The sequence below is a fragment of the Chrysochloris asiatica genome, unplaced genomic scaffold, assembly GCF_000296735.1.
Source record: "Chrysochloris asiatica unplaced genomic scaffold, ChrAsi1.0 scaffold00337, whole genome shotgun sequence".
Classification (NCBI taxonomy): Eukaryota; Metazoa; Chordata; class Mammalia; order Afrosoricida; family Chrysochloridae; genus Chrysochloris; species Chrysochloris asiatica.
Window position 1 is genome coordinate 2,427,242 of NW_006408855.1, and position 18,908 is coordinate 2,446,149.

At 39.3% G+C, this 18,908-nt stretch overlaps 1 pseudogene; it reads right to left on the minus strand.

Annotated features, from left to right (window-relative positions):
* LOC102824696 overlaps positions 1 to 18,908 on the minus strand; it is a 78,763-nt pseudogene that overhangs the window by 45,454 nt on the left and 14,401 nt on the right.

Here is an 18,908-nt window from a genome sequence, read left to right on the forward strand (position 1 = left end):
TGCCATCGAGTCGGGTCCGACCCATAGCGACCCTGTACAGGGTTTCCGAGGGTGTAAATCTTTACGGGAGTAGAAAGCCTCATCTTTCTCCCGCGGAGCGACTGGTAGTTTCTAACCGCTGACCTTAAGGTTCGCAGCCCCATTCGTAACCACTCTGAATAGTCAGAACTTAATCTAAATTGCTTACCTTTATAAGTTATATTTCTCTTCTCCCTGGAAGCTTTTAGTATTCTTTCCTTGTCTTTGATTTTGGAGAGCTTGATTATTATATGTCTTGGAGACTTTCTTTTGGGGTCTCTCCTTCCTGGGGTACGTTGGGCTTCTTCAATGTTTATCTTCTCATCTTTCAAGATGTTAGGGAAATTTTCTTCCAGAAGCTTTTCAACTATCTCCTCTGTGAACTTCTCTGATTCTTCTTGTTCTGGAATGCCAATAATTCTTACATTATTCCTTTTCATGTTGTCCAGCATGAATCTTAGACTCTCTTCAGATGGTTTTATCCTTTTAGCTGCTTGCTCTTCTATCTTGGCAGAATTGAGAGATTTGTCTTCAAGTTTGCTAGTTCTGGCTTCCATCTCTTCTAGTCTGTTCCTTTCCCCTTTCAGCCTATTGTCCATTTCTGAAATCTTATTATTGATCACCTGGACATCTTTTTGCAGGTTTTGAATTATTTCCAATGCTGTGTCAATCCTATTAGATTGTTCCTGCAGTACTTTCCTTACTTCTTCCATATTTTCCTCAACCTCTTTTCGGAATACTTGGATTTGTTTCCATATCATTCTTCTGAATTCCCTCTCAGGCATAGCCAGAACCCATTCCTCCTCCTCTATAAAGCCTTTGTCTGACTCCAGCTCATTTGCATCAGCTGCTCTCTTCTGTTTTTGGACGTATTTCGATAATGTTTGTTGTTTCTTATTCGTCATGGTTATTATTATTGTTATTATTAATATGATCAGGAGATAGGCTTCCCTTCTCACCTGTAATGCGTAGCAGGTATTATTAGGTCTTGTCTTAGTGGTGGAGTATTATGGTGTATGCTTATAGCTTGGCTATATGGCCATGATTGCTGCCTCTTCTTAGGTGACGTAGGGAGGAAAAGCTCCCACCTCCAGGAAAGATGTGTGATCAAAAGGACCAAAAGCAGAAGTAATATAAACACATAGACAAAAATCACCACTTTGGAGCAGACATGCAGCTTTGGTCAACTTTCCCGAGCTACTCCAACAGTGTGTGTACAAATAGGCTCCAGCAGGGGTGGGGGTGACCCCTCTTTTAGGCCCCTCCTCTCGTCACTGCCGTATATGTGGGCAGATATATATTGGGGAGTTAATGGGAAAAAGATCGATCACTGTTTTTGTCTCTGAATGTCAGTTATCTGCATGTGCTCAGTGCCAATCTTGGGATGGTTGAGACCTGTTCTGTTGGGATTTTATGGATTGCTTTGAGTTTGTCCTGCCCAGAGAACTCAGGCAGCAGCCCAGCCGCAGGTTGCAAGTTTGATAGCTGGATATTCTAAACTGCTCCCTGGGAGAAAGGCGAGGTGTCCCACTCAGGCTCAGACACACTGCCTCAGAACCCTGGTCAGGTTGTTTGCAGTTATCTGCGTGTGCACAGTGCAAATCTCGAGATGGTTGAGTCCTATTAAGTTGCAGGTTTACTATAAGATTTATTGATCGCATTGCCACCAAACCGGTCTGGCAGCAGCAGCCACAGCTTGCTAGAACAATAGCTGGAAGTTCCAAGATGCTACCTGGGAGTAAGGCGAGGTGCTCTCTCTACCATGGGTTTTTGATCATATGCTACCTCCTGAAATGGTTGAATATCAACCAATTCTTTTTGGTATAGTAACTGCAACGTCTCTCCATCTTCTTTTGATGTTTCCTGCATCATTCAATATTTTGTCAATTGAATCCTTGAATATTGCAAGTTAAGACTTGAATTTTTCTTCAGTTTTTTCAGCTTGAGAAATTCTAAGACTGTTCTTCCCTTCTGGTTTTCTAACACCAGGTCTTTATGCACGTTTCATTATAATACTTTACTTTTTTTTCTCAAGCTGACCTTGAAAAGTTTTACTTCCTCATTTCTTCCCATCGCTTGAGCATTCAAAAGCAAGTTTTGGGGACTCTTCTGACATCCATTTTGGTCTTTTATTTATTTCCTGTCATTTTTATGATCTTTTATTTTCTTCATGTATGATACTGTTGATGTCATCCCACAACTTGTCTGCTGTTCATTCATTAGAGTTCAGTGTGTCTTACCTATTCTTGAGATAGTCTCCAAATTCAGGTGGGATATATTCTCATGGACTTGTTTTAATTTTCTTCACCTTAAACTTGAAGTCACATATGAGCAATTGATGGTCTGTTTCACAGATGATCCCTGGCCTTGTTCTGGCTAATGATAGTGAGCTCTCCATATTCTTCTTTTAGACATACTCAATTTGATTCCTCTGCATTCCATCTGACAAGGTCCTTGACATTGTTTATATTGTTGAAAAAGGGTATTTGCAATGAATAAGTCATTGGTCTTACAAAATTCTATTATTCCATAATTTCTATCACCAAAGCTATATTTTCCAACTATAGTGATAACTTGTAGCAAAATCACTGAAAGACTGAAGGACAAAAAAATGTTTTGAGTTTGTGATATAGGAAACAGATGTGGCAGTCAGCTTCTGTAAAGGGTGACAGCCTTGGAAACTCTATGGGGCAGTTCTATCCATCCTAGAGGGTCATTCTCAGTCAGAATAGACTTGAAAGCAATGGGTTTGTTATTGGGGTTCTGGGTTTATGAGTCATTCTAGGAAGAATCAATGGCACATATATATTGGTGTTAGAGAATTAAAGCATATTTCTCTTGGTTAGCTTGATTTTTGTATTTCAAAGATGGGTAACTAATGTTAGAGTTTTACATAACAACTTTGGCTCTTTGTACAACTTACCGAGATCATGACAAAGCCCAGCAATCTGCACACAGAGCATATCTCGCTCACTTATCTCCAGCTCTGGTTGTTTTTCACGCAGCTCACGAACTAAACATCCTGCTAGGTACCCCACCCTGCACAGCAAAAAAAGAAAAAAAACCAAAAACAGTCACTCTTTTGTTTAAAAAAATGAGTGATACCTGTGGTCTTCGAAACCTTTCAGATGTTTTTGCAAACATTCTAATGTATCTCTGGGTCAATTTCACAGAACAGTCATTTTAGAAACTGGGCAGGAGCACAACACACAAAATCCCAATATAGTTCTTGAGTTCCATGGAAGTAGAGACACTTTCTATCTTGGTTGTGCTTTAGTAGGCCTGGTTAGTATTCAACAAACATTTGGTGATGAATAAATGAAATCCAAAAATAGACACAAATGTTCTCACAAACAACAAAGAGCAAAGTAATGCAATACAAGTACTGAATATCCAAAAACCTGTACAGTTCTTCCCTATACATATCCCCTGGGTTCTACGTTTTATACAGGAAACGTGGACTAAGGTCTCAGCTTAGTGGCACATAACACAGGTCCTACCTTCTCTAACCTGGGGAATGCTTTCCTGACATACCTCCAGAGAGGTAAGGAAATGGTCTGGTTACAAAGAAGGAATTCTACATGAGGCAAAATAGGGACTGCAGGACATTTTTACAAATCAAACTTACATTGGTGTTAAGTGCTGTTGAATCAGTTTTGACTCATAGTGATCCTCTATAGGGTTTCCGAGGAGCTGCTAGTGAGCTTGAACCACCGACCTTGTGGTTCAAACTGACCTCACAGTCCAGCACATTAACCTACAGTGCCACCCAACACTTTCAGCTATTAAATAATTTTGATTTTCTAAATTTGTAACTCAGACACAAGTATTTCATACAGCTGATCTGTCAGTGTTGTTGTTGTTAAGTGCCATGAGTTGGTTCTGACCTATAGCAACCCTATATAGGGTTTCCAAGGAGCAGCTGGTGAACTTGAATCACCAGCCCTGTGGTTCAAATCGACTTTGCAGTCCAGCACATTAGCCCACAGCACTACATCAGGATCTGTCAATAGGCACCTTCACTATGTTTCCAGTATTATCAAAAGCTTCAATTTTCTCACCAATAAAACAAGGATATTACCATAATGTTGTAAAGTTATTTGTTCTCTAAATGCAAAAATGAGACAACTATTTCATGAGACAGAGGAGGAACTATTATTATTACGCCTCTCCAATACCCTCTTACCCCAGACTATGCTCAAATCTGTTGTGTGAAGCTCCTGGAAAAACATAGTAACCGCCTCCCAACTGTTTGATATATCGGAGTCGCTGAAACTGCGGTGTGTCGATGATTTGGATGAGGAGAGGGTGGAGCTCAATGTGGCCATGGATAGGATCATTAATAACCTAGAAAATGATAAACAAATTAATATAAGTAATAGTACACAACTTCATCTGAAAGTTTTGTGCAGCCATTTCTCACTATCCTTGAAAAAAATCAAGGCTACTTAATTTTAAGCCTTACTTAAAAGTAAGGCTAATACTTATGGAAATGACAAGACATTAGTATAATTACCTTATTTACTATCACTGCCAGACAGATAGGAGTTCTGGTGTGGCACTGTAGATAAGCACTGGACTGCAAAGTTAGTTTGAACTGCAAGGTTGTTGGTTACCAGCCACTCCTCGGAAACTTACCAGCCACTCCTTGGAAACCCTATACAGGGTCTCTATGTGTCAGAACTGGCTTGAATGCACTTACCAACAACACTAGACAGATAAGGAGTTCTGGTAGTGTGGTAGGTTATAAGTTGGGCTACTAACTTCAAGGTCAGCAGTTTGAATCTACCAGCTGCTCTGTGGGAGAAAGATGAAGATTTCTGCTCCTGTAAAGATTTACAGCCTCAAAAACTCTACACAGGGTCACTATGAGACAGAACAAACTCATGTACATAACAACCATCACCACCACCAGACAGATAAAGCATGTTGAATCTGGGTACATTTTATTTCTTTTCAGTGGTTTCAAGTCTTGTAACAGAAAGATAAAGATTTCAGTACTTTAATTATGCATATGATTTAATTAGCCTTTAATAAGTCAGTCCTGTATTCAAATTAGATTTAAACATACTCTCACTTGGTTCATATAAGCTGTGTTACTGTAAGCACTGTGTCTAAATTAATACAGATAGATCTATAGTATTTATCCATAGAATTCTTAAAAGGTAAAAAGGTATCCTTCCATCTATATAGATGAGATGAAACCATAGGTAGGAAATAACATTCTAAAGTATTTGCTGTCATTCAGAAACACTTATAGTTAGTAAAGACATAAGTCACAATTACTCATTACTCCTAAGATTCAATAAGGACTTTAGATATGGGTGAAGATTTAATACCCTTCTCTCTATTAGGGCTTGGGGTCCTGATGTGGCACTGTAAATTAATGCACCAGACTGCAAAGCCCATTTAAACTACAAGGTTGGTGGTTCAAGTTCACCACGCTCCTTGGACACCCTATACAGGGTCACTATGGGTCAGAAATGACTTGACAGCACTTAACAACAACATCTATTAGGGCTGGACTCCTGGTATGTCACTGAAGGATCAGCACTGGAACTGGACTGGGAACCATGAGGGGTATCAGCAGTTTAAATGTACCAGCTGCTCCTTGGAGCAACAACAACGTAGATTTTATTATAAGTCCTGGTACGGTGCTTTGGGATAAAGCACTGGACCACAAGGTCGGTTTGAACCACAAGGTTGGCAGTTCAAACTCAATAGCTACTCCCTGGAAACCCTGTACAAGATTGCTATGAGTCAGAACCAACTTGATGGCACTTAACAACAACACCCCAAAGGGAATCCTGGTGTGGTGCTGTAGGATAAGTACCAGCTGCTCCTTGGAATCCCTATACTGGGTTGCTATGAGTTGGAACTGACTCGATGGCACTTAACAACAACAACAATCTTTTTTTTTTTAAGTTTTTATTGTGAATTAAATGATAGTTTACATGGGAAAACATCGGTTTTACACCATCATTTCATTGCAACGATTACAATCTCCTCCATGCATCATCATTCAACAGTATTTGCATCTATTCCCTCTGTTAACAATCTATTTTTAAATAAAGATAACATTTTCTTTACTGTCCATTAACAACCAACATTTAAAAAGAAGTCTACTAGAATAAAAAAGTTACCTTATATAAATGATCTAACCTCTGGTTACGAACTACTTCACATTGTTCCATGAAGTACAGAGTTCTGTGTGATGAAGGACCCTGCTATATTTTTTTTCTGCTCTATCCTCAGATCTCCACTCAGCGTATTCCCTGACTCACTGAAGGAACTCATACATATTCTAAACAACTATTGTTGACTTGCTACTGCAAAGTAGTATCTGTTAACATACTAGGCTATTATGTCTCAAGCAAACTATGTCAGTATGCCAAGTCTTGGGTGGTGCAGTAAGGTAAGCGCTAGACTGACAAACTATAAGGTTTGCGGTTCAAACCCACAAGCCACTCCTCAAAAATCTTATAGTGTCGCTATGAGTTGAAATGGACTTGATAGCACTTAACAATAACAATGTCAGTACACAGACCAGAATTACAGAAGCTCAGTGCTCTGGTCTAACATTAGAAGATGATGGTGATAAGGGAATTCCTTGAAAAATAGCTCGCTCCAACCTGAGTTAAGGAATAATAAAAATTTCACTTTGATAAACAGTATGTATGAACATTAACATACTTGGTGAGTATTATCATTTTTACCCTGATCTATTGTTGGTGTTGTTGTGAAGTGCCGTCCAGTCGGTTCAGACCCATAGCAACCCTGTATAGGGTTTCTGAGGAGCAGCTGGTGAGCTTGAACCACTGACCTTGCAGTTCAAATGGCTTTACAGTCTGGCGCATTAACCCACAGCACCACACCAAGACTCTACCCTGATCTATAAGACTGCTTTATGATTACTTTAAATGATATCACATTTAGTTACCGTTATTTGATGGTAACTAATAAGACTGCCAAAGCTGTTTGAACTGCAAGGTTGTCATTTCAAGCTCATCAGCTGCTCCTTGGAAACCCTATACAGGGTTGCTATGGGTCGGAAACGACTCGACGGCACTTAACAACAACAAGACTACACCAGAAACAATGCTGAATTATTATGTAAGGCATGGAAGGAACTATTAGTATTATACCTCAATTCAGTAGCCTTTTGTTGTTGTTGTTAGGTGCCATTGAGTCGGTGCTGACTCATAGCGACCTTATGCACAGCAGAACAAAACACTGCCCGATCCTGGGTCAACCTCACTATTGTTGCCACGTTTGAGCCCATTGATGCTGCCACTTTGCCAATCCATCTTGATGGGGGTCTTCCTCTTTTTCTCTGACCCTCCACCTTACCAAATATGATATCCTTCTCCAGTGACTGGTCTCTCCTGACGATATGCCCGAAGTATGAGAGTCGAAGTTTGGCCATCTTGGCCTCCAAGGAGCACTCTGGCTGCACTTCTTCCAACACAGATCTGTTGTGAATTTATCCACCTGAATTTAGAGATCATCTGAAGAACAGATTTGATACAGTAAACACTAAAGACCGAAGACCAGAAGAGTTGTGGGATGACATCAAGAACATCATACATGAAGAAAGCAAAATGTCATTAAAAAGACAAGAAAGAAGGAAAAGGTCAAAATAGATGTCAGAAGAAACACTGAAACTTGCTCTCCAGCATAGAGATGTTAAAGCAAATGGAAGAAATGAGGAGGTACAAGAGCTGAACAGAAAATTTCAAAGATCAGCTCGAGTAGATAAAGCCAAATATTACAACAAAATGTGCAACGATCTGGAGTCAGAAAAACAAAAAGGAAGAACACGCTCAACATTTCTCAAGCTGGGGAACTGAAGAAAAAATTCAAGCCTTGACTTTCGTTACTGAAAGATTTTCTGGGCAAATTACTGAATGATGCAGAAAGTATCAAAAGGAGATGGAAGGAATACACAGAGTCACTGTACCAAAAGGAAATGGCTGATGTTCAACTGTTTCAAGAGGTAGCATATGATCAAGAGCCAATGATAGTAAAGGAAGAAATCCAAGCTGCATTGAAGGAACTGGCAAAGAACAAGGCACCAGGAATTGATGGAACAAAAACTGGAATCTTTCAAGAAAGAGATGCAGCACAGGAAGCACTCGCTCATATATGCCAAGAAATTTGGAAGACAGGTATCTGCCCGACTGATTGGAAGAGATCCGTATTTATGCCCATTCCAAAGAGAGATGACCCAAATAAGACTCTATTTTATTATTCAGTGCATTAAAACAATTCTATAATCTACTTTTTTTTTTCCAAATGAATTGCTTTAATCCCAGGTGGTATAAAATTCTGGCCATGACAAAGACTGAAGAGCAACTTTGGCAGGATTCTAGCCTGGGTTTACTGACCACACAGCTAAGACAGGATGGACCACTGTAGGATTTCTTTTTTTCTTAAAAAGTTTATAACAGGATCCAAGACAACACTTCAATCTAACTATAGGTGGCAAGAGCTGCCCTAGCAGGGAATTCAAATATTTAAACAGAAATGGAATCAAGGGTCACCATCGCCACAGCCACAACAACAGCTGATTTTTTGCCAGATTTCTTAATTCCACTTGTAGCTAGGGGGCCCTTCCCCATGGCCCTCGCTTTTAAGCCCTTCACGTTTCTTCTGTCTTCTTTTTGTTTCTGCTTGAAAGTCTTATCTTCCTAGTCCATTCCTTGTTCTGTTTTTTGGGGTGTTTCAGGGGCTGCTTCTTGCCACCTTCACCAACATAGCGCCTGCCGCCCCTTCCCCAGACCTGCCACTGAAAGCAGCGCCTAGAATCTTCTTTTAATTAATTTAAAGGCCTAAAAGTCCTCCCTGTCAATTGTTCAGGTTGTAAGATCTATTCTTAAGACAACTTTATAAAAAATTAAGAACTCAGTGAAAATATACACTTTTTTACTTAGGGTGCTGGTGCGGTGCTGTAGAGTAAGCACTGGACTACTAACCACAAGGTTGACAGTTCAAAACCACCAGTCACTCCTTGGAAACCCTATACAGGGTTGCTATGATTCAGAATAGATTTGATGGCACTAAACAACAACAATAATATAATACATACTTGTTTACTCTTTTTGCATTCTGAATACTTCTTCATACGTTTATAATCTAAGAATTAAAATTTTAATGTTTCCATTTCATGATTAACATTAACAAAATGCTGTCGAGTTGATTCTGACTCATAGGGACCCTGTATAGGGTTCAAACCAACCTTGTGGTCTAGTGTATTATCCCACAGCACCACACCAGGGCTCCATTGATGAAATGAAACTTTAAAGCCATTCATTATCCTACTCTTGGATATTGATGCTATTGGTAAGTGCTGTCGAGTTGGTATAAGGTATGCAAAGAGCGGTTAATGGGTTTGAAGTGCCAACACTGGTTAGCAGTGCAGTACTTATTCTATAGCACTACACCAAGACACTGGGTTACTGGAGGGAGATATTGGAAAATATTTCATATTCTCTCCCAACTCTTAATGTTCACATCAATGATCATTGTTTACAATCCTCACAGTCACAGGTCAACTTGGTCACTTTGAAAGTCTACATGACATTCTGTTGTGCTAGTAGCCAAGCAGGATGAAACAACTCTACTGTTTCTATTGTATATGCCACGTACTGGGGTTCTGAAATGAGTAACTTATCATCTCTGCTCTGTAGAAAAGATAAAATCTATGTCTATATGTCCACATAGAGATTGGGGGGAAAATGATAAGAGACGGTGTTGGTTAATTTCACCCAGAAGAAAAAGTTAGGGGAACCATTTGAAAAGACTTCAAAGGGGATTATTCTATAATCCACAATCTATAATCTACCACATTTATGTAACAGAATCTACATGAAGCAGGTATTTCAGTCTCTTCAGATTCATAAATACATCTGACACATTACTGGCTCTTCCGCATCACATATGCTGTTCTCATGAGTGTCGGAATCGAACTGTGCTCCTTAGGGTTTCAGTGGCTGGCTTTTGGAAGGACATTATTAGGATTTTGTCATAGTGCCCCCGGGTAGACTCATACCGCAACGAGAATGTTAATTGTTTGTGCCACCCCGGGCGGGGCACAACACTTCCTGTTACCAACCAGTAAGAAAAACAGTCTTTTGACTGTGGTATTAGAATTACCCTGAAGAGCTTGTGAAAAGCCACATTCTACTCTAAATTTCCAGAATCAATATTTTAGGGGTTGGGACCAGGTAGTTACATGTTTGCTAAAAAAATTTCTTGGGGATATGAATTTTGATTTTTGACATCTGAAAGGGGGTAGGGAGGAGACATAAACAACTAATGATAGATTAAACTTTAGGAACATACCCACCATCTAGAGTAGTATTTGATGAAAATAATTTACCAACAATGACAAAAATTTAATACAAATTCTTCTATAACTGAGGGGTAACTAGGACTAAGTATGTCAATGTGAATGATTCTCAAAAATATAATGTGCATTGAAAAAAATAAGTTTTAGAAAGTTACCTAGAGTATGGCATTTATATAAAGTTTTAAAAAGACATAAAACCATTCTATACATTGTTCACGTATCTATAGCATAGTGGTTACGAATAGGGCTGCGAACCTCAAGGTCAGCGGTTTGAAACTACCAGCTGTTCCATGGGAGAAAGATGAGGCTTTCTGCTCCCGTAAAGATTTACAGCCTTGGAAACCCTGCACAGGGTTGCTATGAGTCAGAACTGACTCCATGGCACACGACCACCACCATATCTATCTATCTATCTATCTATCTATCTATCTACACACATATATATATATACATATATATATGTTATCTACACACACACACATATATATATACAAATATATATATGTAGATAGCTAGATAGCTATTTACAAGATCTAATTATATCACTATGTCAGAGAAAAAGAAGACCCCCAACGAGATGGATCAGCCAGGTGGCATCATTGATGGACTCAAATGTGGCAGCGGTAGTGAGGTTGGCCCAGGATCGGACATTATTTCGACCTGCTGTGCATGGGGTCGCTATGAGTCAGTTCCGACTCGATGGCACCTGACAACAACAATGTCATTAACAAAAGAGAAAGAAACCAAAAATCACATCCAAGAAATAAAGTCATCTTCCTCTTACCTTCATTGTAATGACTCTCAGGCTTTGAATACAGTAAAGCAGCTTCTTTCTCTCCACCAAGGAACTAAAATTACAACAGGATAGGGAAATCTATCATTATTTACTTAATAATAATGTCTGAAGTACAATCATGCTTCAAAAAATTCATGGAAAAACTCCATTATCTTTTAATTCCATTTCCCCCCAGAACTTTTGGAAGTGCCTTCATATATAATAGTATGTAATCAACTCTAGACTACTTGCACCAATAAAAACTTAAGTCAGGTGGAAGGAATAATTAATAACTTGAACAGACACATCCTGGAAACTCTCTTCCTCCTTAGCAACTAAGACATTAGACTCCTCTGTTTAATCCTAACCCTCACCTTAAATCAATGTAGGCCTTTCCCAGGGTTGTCCTTGATCCTCTTCTTAATTGATAAATTCAAGACTTCACTATCTCCTATTTGTAGGTGAAACCCAGGTCTGTATTCTTTAATGCAGCAGACTCTCTTTCCCAACTACATCTTTATTGACTGTTCAGTTTATACATCTAATGTGTTTTAAGTAAACTGAAGTCAATATCTACCCTTAAGTTTAAGTGCATGGTACATGTATGTGAAAACTCAACATAGCACAGTACTAATGAAAGAGGACTTGAGAGGCAGCTCAGATCGGTCACATGGAATTGGTGTGCCCTGAGACAAGCCACTTAGCTGTTTTTGCTTATTGATGCTCTCATCTGTAATAGAGGCACAACTGTATCTGCCTCATAGGGCTGGAGAGGGGTTAAGGGAGAAAATAAGAATCCTGGACTTAGCACACAGCTCTTAGTTATTCCTCAATTAATGGTTATTGTTGTTAAGTGCTGTCAATTTGGTTCCAATGCACAGCAACTCTGTATAGGGTTTCCAAGGAGTGCCTGGTGAGTTTGAACAACCTGGTGAGTTTGAACCGCTGACCTGTAGTTCAAACCAACCTTGTGGTCCAGTGCATTTTCCCACAATGTAACACCAATAGATACCTATTTTTAAAATTTAGCTTGATAGTCAGGCCCTTTAAAATATTTGACACGATTATAAAGCTTTTTGAAGAGTAATTTTCATTAAATGACTATTTTTAGTGAATGCCTTATGTTTTCTAGACACTAATCAGTACTGGTGTTACATAAAAGACTAAAGTCCTGACTTTAAGAAACACAAAAAACTGGTTTGTTTTATTTTTCGCAAAGGCTTAAATAAAGACTTAAGATAGGCGTAGAAACGCATATTCAAAAAAGTAACTTTTGCTATAATAAGGTTTGTGTATTTAACATTTCTAAACTCTAATGGAGTTCTGGGTGTGGTGCTGTAGGATAAATAAATACTCAACCACAAGGTTGGTTTGAACAGAAAGGTTGGTGGTTCAAACCCACCAGCCACTCTTCCTCCTCAGAAAACCTGTAAGGGGTTGCTGTAAGTTGGAACTGACTTGATGGCACCTAACAACAACAATGCTTCTTAGCACTGACATATATATTTAATATGATAATGTTTCCCATTTCCCAGAAAAGTCCTTATAAACTGAGTTGATCATAAAATGGAAAGAATGATGGTGGTGGTGGTGATGTGCCATGGAGTCGGTTCTGACACATAGCGACCCTGTAACAGGGTTTCCGAGACTGTAAATCTTTACGGGAGCAGAAAGCCTTATCTTCTCCGGAAAGAATGATAGAAGTGCTTTAAGCTGCATTTCCAGCCCAGGACAAGAGCTTGCATATAATAAGATATTTTAGGAAGCGAATTGTAGCAATAGAATGGTAGACCACAAGGGGTAAAGCAGGGAAGGAAGGGAAAACAACAGTTCAAGGATACATTCAGTAAACACATTAACAAGGATATATTAGCAAACTGGTACCACTGTGAGCAAGTGGGACATATCCCACTGGGATTTCCAAGACTATCTGGTAGGATTTTCTGTAATGATGGAAATGTTCTACATCTGTGGTGTCCAACACTGTTGCCACAAGTGGGTACTGAACATTTGAAATACGGCTAAGTCTGAGAAATGAAGTTTTAATTTAAATAGCCACAGGTAAAATTAGTGGCTACCACACAGAACAGCAGAGCTGTAAACTCTGTCAAATCCACTCAAAAGTTACAAGGTGGTCAGAGGAGGTGTGCCATATGGTTCCTTCTGGAACTTTGTCTATTTTATTAATTTGTTGTTGTTAAGTTGTTTAGTGCTGTTAAGTTGGTTCTGACTCATAGCAATCCTGTATTGGGTTTCCAAGGCTTTAAATCCTCTTGGGAGCAGAAAATCTCATCTTTCTCCCATGGTGTGCATGGTGGGCTTTAACCATGGACCACAAGTAATCATTATGATTCTGAATGGTGAAAAGCTTCCTGGACTTCTGAAGACCATCATCTGTTTTGTGTTCCCTCTTCAGGATCACACCGTCAAAAAATTACTTCTGGTGTTTTGGTTAATTGTTCCTAAAACAACTTCAGATGGGGTACTTTTACATGAAATGATCCTTGTATGTTAGGCATGTAGAAAGGCTCTTCAGTACCCTAATGAGGTTTTTCAAGGATCTACTCTTCATTTTCTTTGCAAATTGAAAGAAGACGAGTTGCTAGAACCTTTAATGCCAGCTATCTGTGCTTGTTTGAAGCCTTGACACAGCTATGTGAGAGGAAATGCTGGTTCGGCCATCTATACTAGCTACAGGCATTTTGAACATCTTATACTTGATGCTCCTGAACTGATGCCTGACTTTTTGGTGAATAAGAAGGAAGTCAGTTGCAAATGGAATGCGTTTATGATGCTAATTCATGCAGATCAGAATTGAGTTTTGGATTACCTATAAGTATCTAAACTGATAAAGTTCAAACATTTGGAGACATTCTTGAGTTAGTTATTGTGGAACTAATTTATAAGATCTGCCCTGCTAATCCATTATTGAGGGCTTGTTTCATTGACTGCATCTATGACTTATTACAGTCATCTAGCCCCGCTGTAAAATATGATGCGTCGAAACACTGGTGACACTCTCTAGTGTACCAACTGCAATCAAGGTTGCTGCTCACTGTTATATTGATTTAATTATAAAGGAAAGTGACAACAAAGCTTATAGTTCTGGATGGGCTGGTTGATAGAATTAAAAGAACATGAATGGGTATTATAGGAACTGGTTATGGATATCCTAAGAGATATTAAGCACACCAGATTTAGAAGTATCCAAGAAAACTTAACAGTTGGCTCTGTATCCTGTCTTTTCTAGAAATGTTGAAGAGCTGGTTATTGTCCTGAAAAGGAAGTGATTACAATCAGTAATGTGTCAGAGCATGAAGATACTGATGAATGCAGATATCCCCTTGTGTGAACATTACATTCCTGTTCTGTTCAACTTATATATATGGCTGCAAATGTTTTTCCTGTGTCAATGGAATTTCTAAGTGACAACAATGAAACAGCAGCTGCTGATGTCTTGGAGTTTGTTCATAAAGCCATTCAACTCTTTGGTAATTTGAGAATGTTTATTGTTGAAAAGATGCTTCAAGTTTTTCATGCTAACAAATCTGCCAAGATTTAACGAGGAGCATTATGGTTCCTGGGATAAATACTGTAGTACCAAGGAAGACATTCAGAGTGTGATGACAAAGGTCCACAGGTTCCTTGGAGAAATCCCAATTGTAGAGTCAGAAATAAAGAAAGAAGAGGTGAATTAAAACCTGAAAAAGAAATAACTGTGGGGCCAGTCCAGATAACTGAAATGGGCACTTCGCAGCACAGAATTGCATAGGTTCTAGATCACCAAGAAAAAGGAAGACAGACCTTCCCTGAGAGGATTCCTTTTGGATGGAGACGTCTTTGTTGCTGCCTCCCATCCCACATCTCTGACCAAGGTTGCCTCGTAATATGTAGCTTTGGCTCAGGAGAAGCGGCAGCAATATTCTTTTGTTGCTGATGCTATGTTGCTCATGGGTACTATCCTTCACGTGGGCAAATCTTCTCTTCCTAAGAAGCCAATTACAGATGATGATGTAGATCAAATTTCCCTATGCCTCAAGGACCTGGCTGAGTGTTCACCTTTAATGAATGGCATTTTTAAAATAGAATACAGACAGTCCCTTCCTCACATGTTATCTGCTGAGCTTGAAGAAGAGAAATTACCCCAGAAGGAAGAAGCTGAAAAGACAAATGTGACAGCAGAGCCTGATGACCCCATTTCTTCCATGCAACTAACTGCTAAGAATGAAATGAACTGCAAGGAAGATCAGTTTCAGTTGAGTTTGCTGTCAGCAATGGGCAACACACAGAGAAAAGAGACAGCAGATCCTTTAGCATTTAAACTTAACAAGGCTTCTCAGATCCTGTATAATCAGAAGCTTATGTTCATGTCAACCAGTATGATATCGTCCTGGATGTACTTGTTGTGAACCAAACCAGTGATAGTTTGCAGGACTGCACATTAGAGTTAGTGACTCTTGGGGATCTGAAACTTGTGGAAACCCCATCTTCTTTAACTCTTCCTCCTCATGGTTTTGCAAATATTAAAGCTAATATCAAAGTAGCATCAACAGAAAATGGAATCATTTTTGGTAATATAGTTTATGATGTCTCTAGAGCAGCAAGTGACAGAAATTGTGTGGTATTCAGTGACATCATGGACTATATCCAGCCTGCAACTTGAACTGGTGCTAAATTCCATTAAACGTGGGCAGAGTTTGAATAGGAAAACAAAATGACGGTTAACACAAATATAACTGATTTAAATGAACACTTACAGCACATATTAAAGTCAACCATTATGAAATGCCTCACTCCAGAGAAGGCTCTCTCTGGCTACTGTGGTTTTAAGGCAGCCAACCTTTATGCTCGTTTCATATTTGGAGAAGATACACTTGCAATTGCAAATGTCAGCATTGAGAAAACCAGTACTTACGAATAAGCAAAATGTCCTTGCAGCTTCACAGTTACAATTTAGGCTTGGACTTTTTGGATTGCAACATCTTTTATACTCTTACATGCCTTGTTACATAGAATCTGAGTTCATGCTGAATTCATGCCAGCCAATAATTTTTAGTCTTTCCCTTAAATCAAAATTGAGTCTAAAATTACAGTTGTCTTTTGTCTTGACAGTTCTGAATGCTGACCTCAAAGTTACAATGTTTCTCACATGTACCAAGATCATTTTCAGAGTTCAGTTAAAAAAATCCATTCCTAATTTTTAAATTATTTTATAAATAAATATGTAATTACGTAATTTAAAGTAGTACTGCCAGAATGTTCCTTAGAAGCCACGAAGGCAAGATATCATCTCTCATACTTTGGACATGTTATTTAGGAGGGACCAGTTCCTAGAGAAGAGTATCATACTTGGTAAAGAGGAGGGTCAGCAAAAAAGAGGAAGACCCCCAATACGGTAGATTGTTACAGTGTCAGCAGTAATGGGCTCTAGTGGGGCAACGACCGTGAGACTGGCACAGGGCTGGGCAGTGTTTTGCTCTGTTATGCATGAGATTGCTATGGGTTGGTACTGACTCGATGGCACCTAACAAGAAGAAGAAGGCTAAGACAAGTGAATTGCTGAGAGAACTTGTCTACAGCCTCCACCGATCACAGAGACATGCTGAAACACACTTGTTTGGAATAAACCTGTATATGAATGAACTGGAATCCTAGTTGCAATCGTTTTTGACTTACCCTTATATTTGCATAGAAGAAATAAGTAGCAAACGGCAAAGTTTGAAGGGATTTCAGTGGATTGGAGCGCGAAAGTATATTGGCGAGGGGGAATGTGGTTGTGAAAGAGCCAACATGAATTTCCTGCAGATTTCCCAAAAACATTTATTTAAAGTCAGTTAAATGTGGTGGAACCTCAGATTATGGCTGGAACTGAACTCATCTGTGTGGCTGAATTTTCGGCCAAACCATGGTGTTGGTGGTGGTGGCAGTGTGTCGTGGAGTCGGTTTCGACTTGTAGCAACCCTGTATAGGGTTTCCGAGGCTGTAAATCTTTATGGGAGGAGAAAACTCATCTTTCTCTTGCAGAACGGCTGGTAGTTTTGAACTGCTGACTTTGAGGTTAGCAGCCTGACTCGTAACCACTACGCAACCAGAGCTCCTTCAGCCAAACAATAAAGAGGTCTAGAAAGGGAACAATAACAGTAATGAAGTACACACACCTCAGAATAATAAACAAATTGAGATATAAAGATAAGAATGTATTCAAGTTCAGAAAGGTTAGGAAAGAAGGAGGAATGTAAACAGGAAACATAGGAAGGAAGTGGGTAAGTGAGATGAAATAACATGTAAAAAAAAGAAACCAGTTAAATGTTCTAAGGTAATGTTTTTAAACAATCTACTTTCATTATCAATTACTAAGCAACAATGTATGAAATCATTCAGTCCAATCCTTTAATTCTTTGTTTTGATTCCTTGGTTACTTGACTACAAAGAGTGTTTAGCAGAGTGAAACTTCTGAAAAAAAAAAAAAATCATCTTACATTATTGTTGCCAATTTCCTAATGGAAACGAAACATCCATTTTAAGGGATAATTTACCAGTGGATCTCAACTGAGATCTTTAAAGTGGCTCCCACTGTAATTTTGCACTCTAGACTTTCCAGTTTTACATAGAAATATCCCTGTATATAAATTTTATTACTGGTTTATCATGTGCTAAACATACATTGCTTCATTATTATTTTCCATTTCATAAGTACAGAAATGGGAGGGTTGAAAAATCTGTCTCATCATTAACAACAATCATCTACAAAATGTGTTTATAGAGTGTCTTTAAATTTAATACCAGGGATACTTCCAGTCTTAAGACAGTTTGAAGAAAATCTAGAAATATGTACAAGATTGGGTTGTAGCCTTGATTTTTATTTCCAACACCCTTCCTCCCCCACCCAGACCCATCATCAGTTCTCATATACTTTTTGGTGTGTATAATTGAATTACTCTGAAATTGAGATTAAAAAGTTGGTAACTCCATTAACCTGAAGATAAGAGAGATAAGAGGAAGGGGTGGTTGGTCCGAAGTGTGGTGAGACCTAGGGACTCCTGAGCCTAAGGACAAGGACATAGCCACGGAGGGTTAGAACTGAGAGTGAAAAGTCCAGCTGATATGAAATGAGGGGAGACACACAAGAACGTGCAAACTTGTAGATAGTACTCATTTGATCTAGATTCAATGGCTTGATGATCAGACCTCAAATTTTGTTGTTGTGAGGTGCCACTGAGTCGGTACCTACCGATAGCGACCTTATGCACAGCAGAACAAAACGCTGCCTGATCCTGGGCCAACCCCACTACTGTTGCCACGCATGAGTCCATTAATGCTGCCACTTGGCCAATCCATCTTGTTGGGCGGAGGGCAGAGGGGTCTTCCTCTTTTTCTTTGACCGTCCATCTTACCAAACATGATATCCTTCTCCAGCGACTGGTCTCTCCTGACAACATGTCCGAAGTATGAGAGACAACGTTTGGCCATTTTGGCCTCCAAGGAGCACTCTGGCTGTACTTCTTCCAAAACGGATATGTTGGTTCTTTTGGCAGCCCATGGCACTTTCAATATTCTCCTCCAACACCATAACTCAAAGGCATCAATTCTTCTACGGTTTTCCTTATTCATTGTCCAGCTTTTGCATCCATATGAGGTTATTGAAAATACCATGGTTTGGGTCAGGCTCACCTTAGCCCTCAAGCTGACATCTTTGCTCTTCAACACTTTAAAAAGGTCTTGTGCAGCAGATTTGCCTAATGCAATATGTCGTTTGATTTCTTG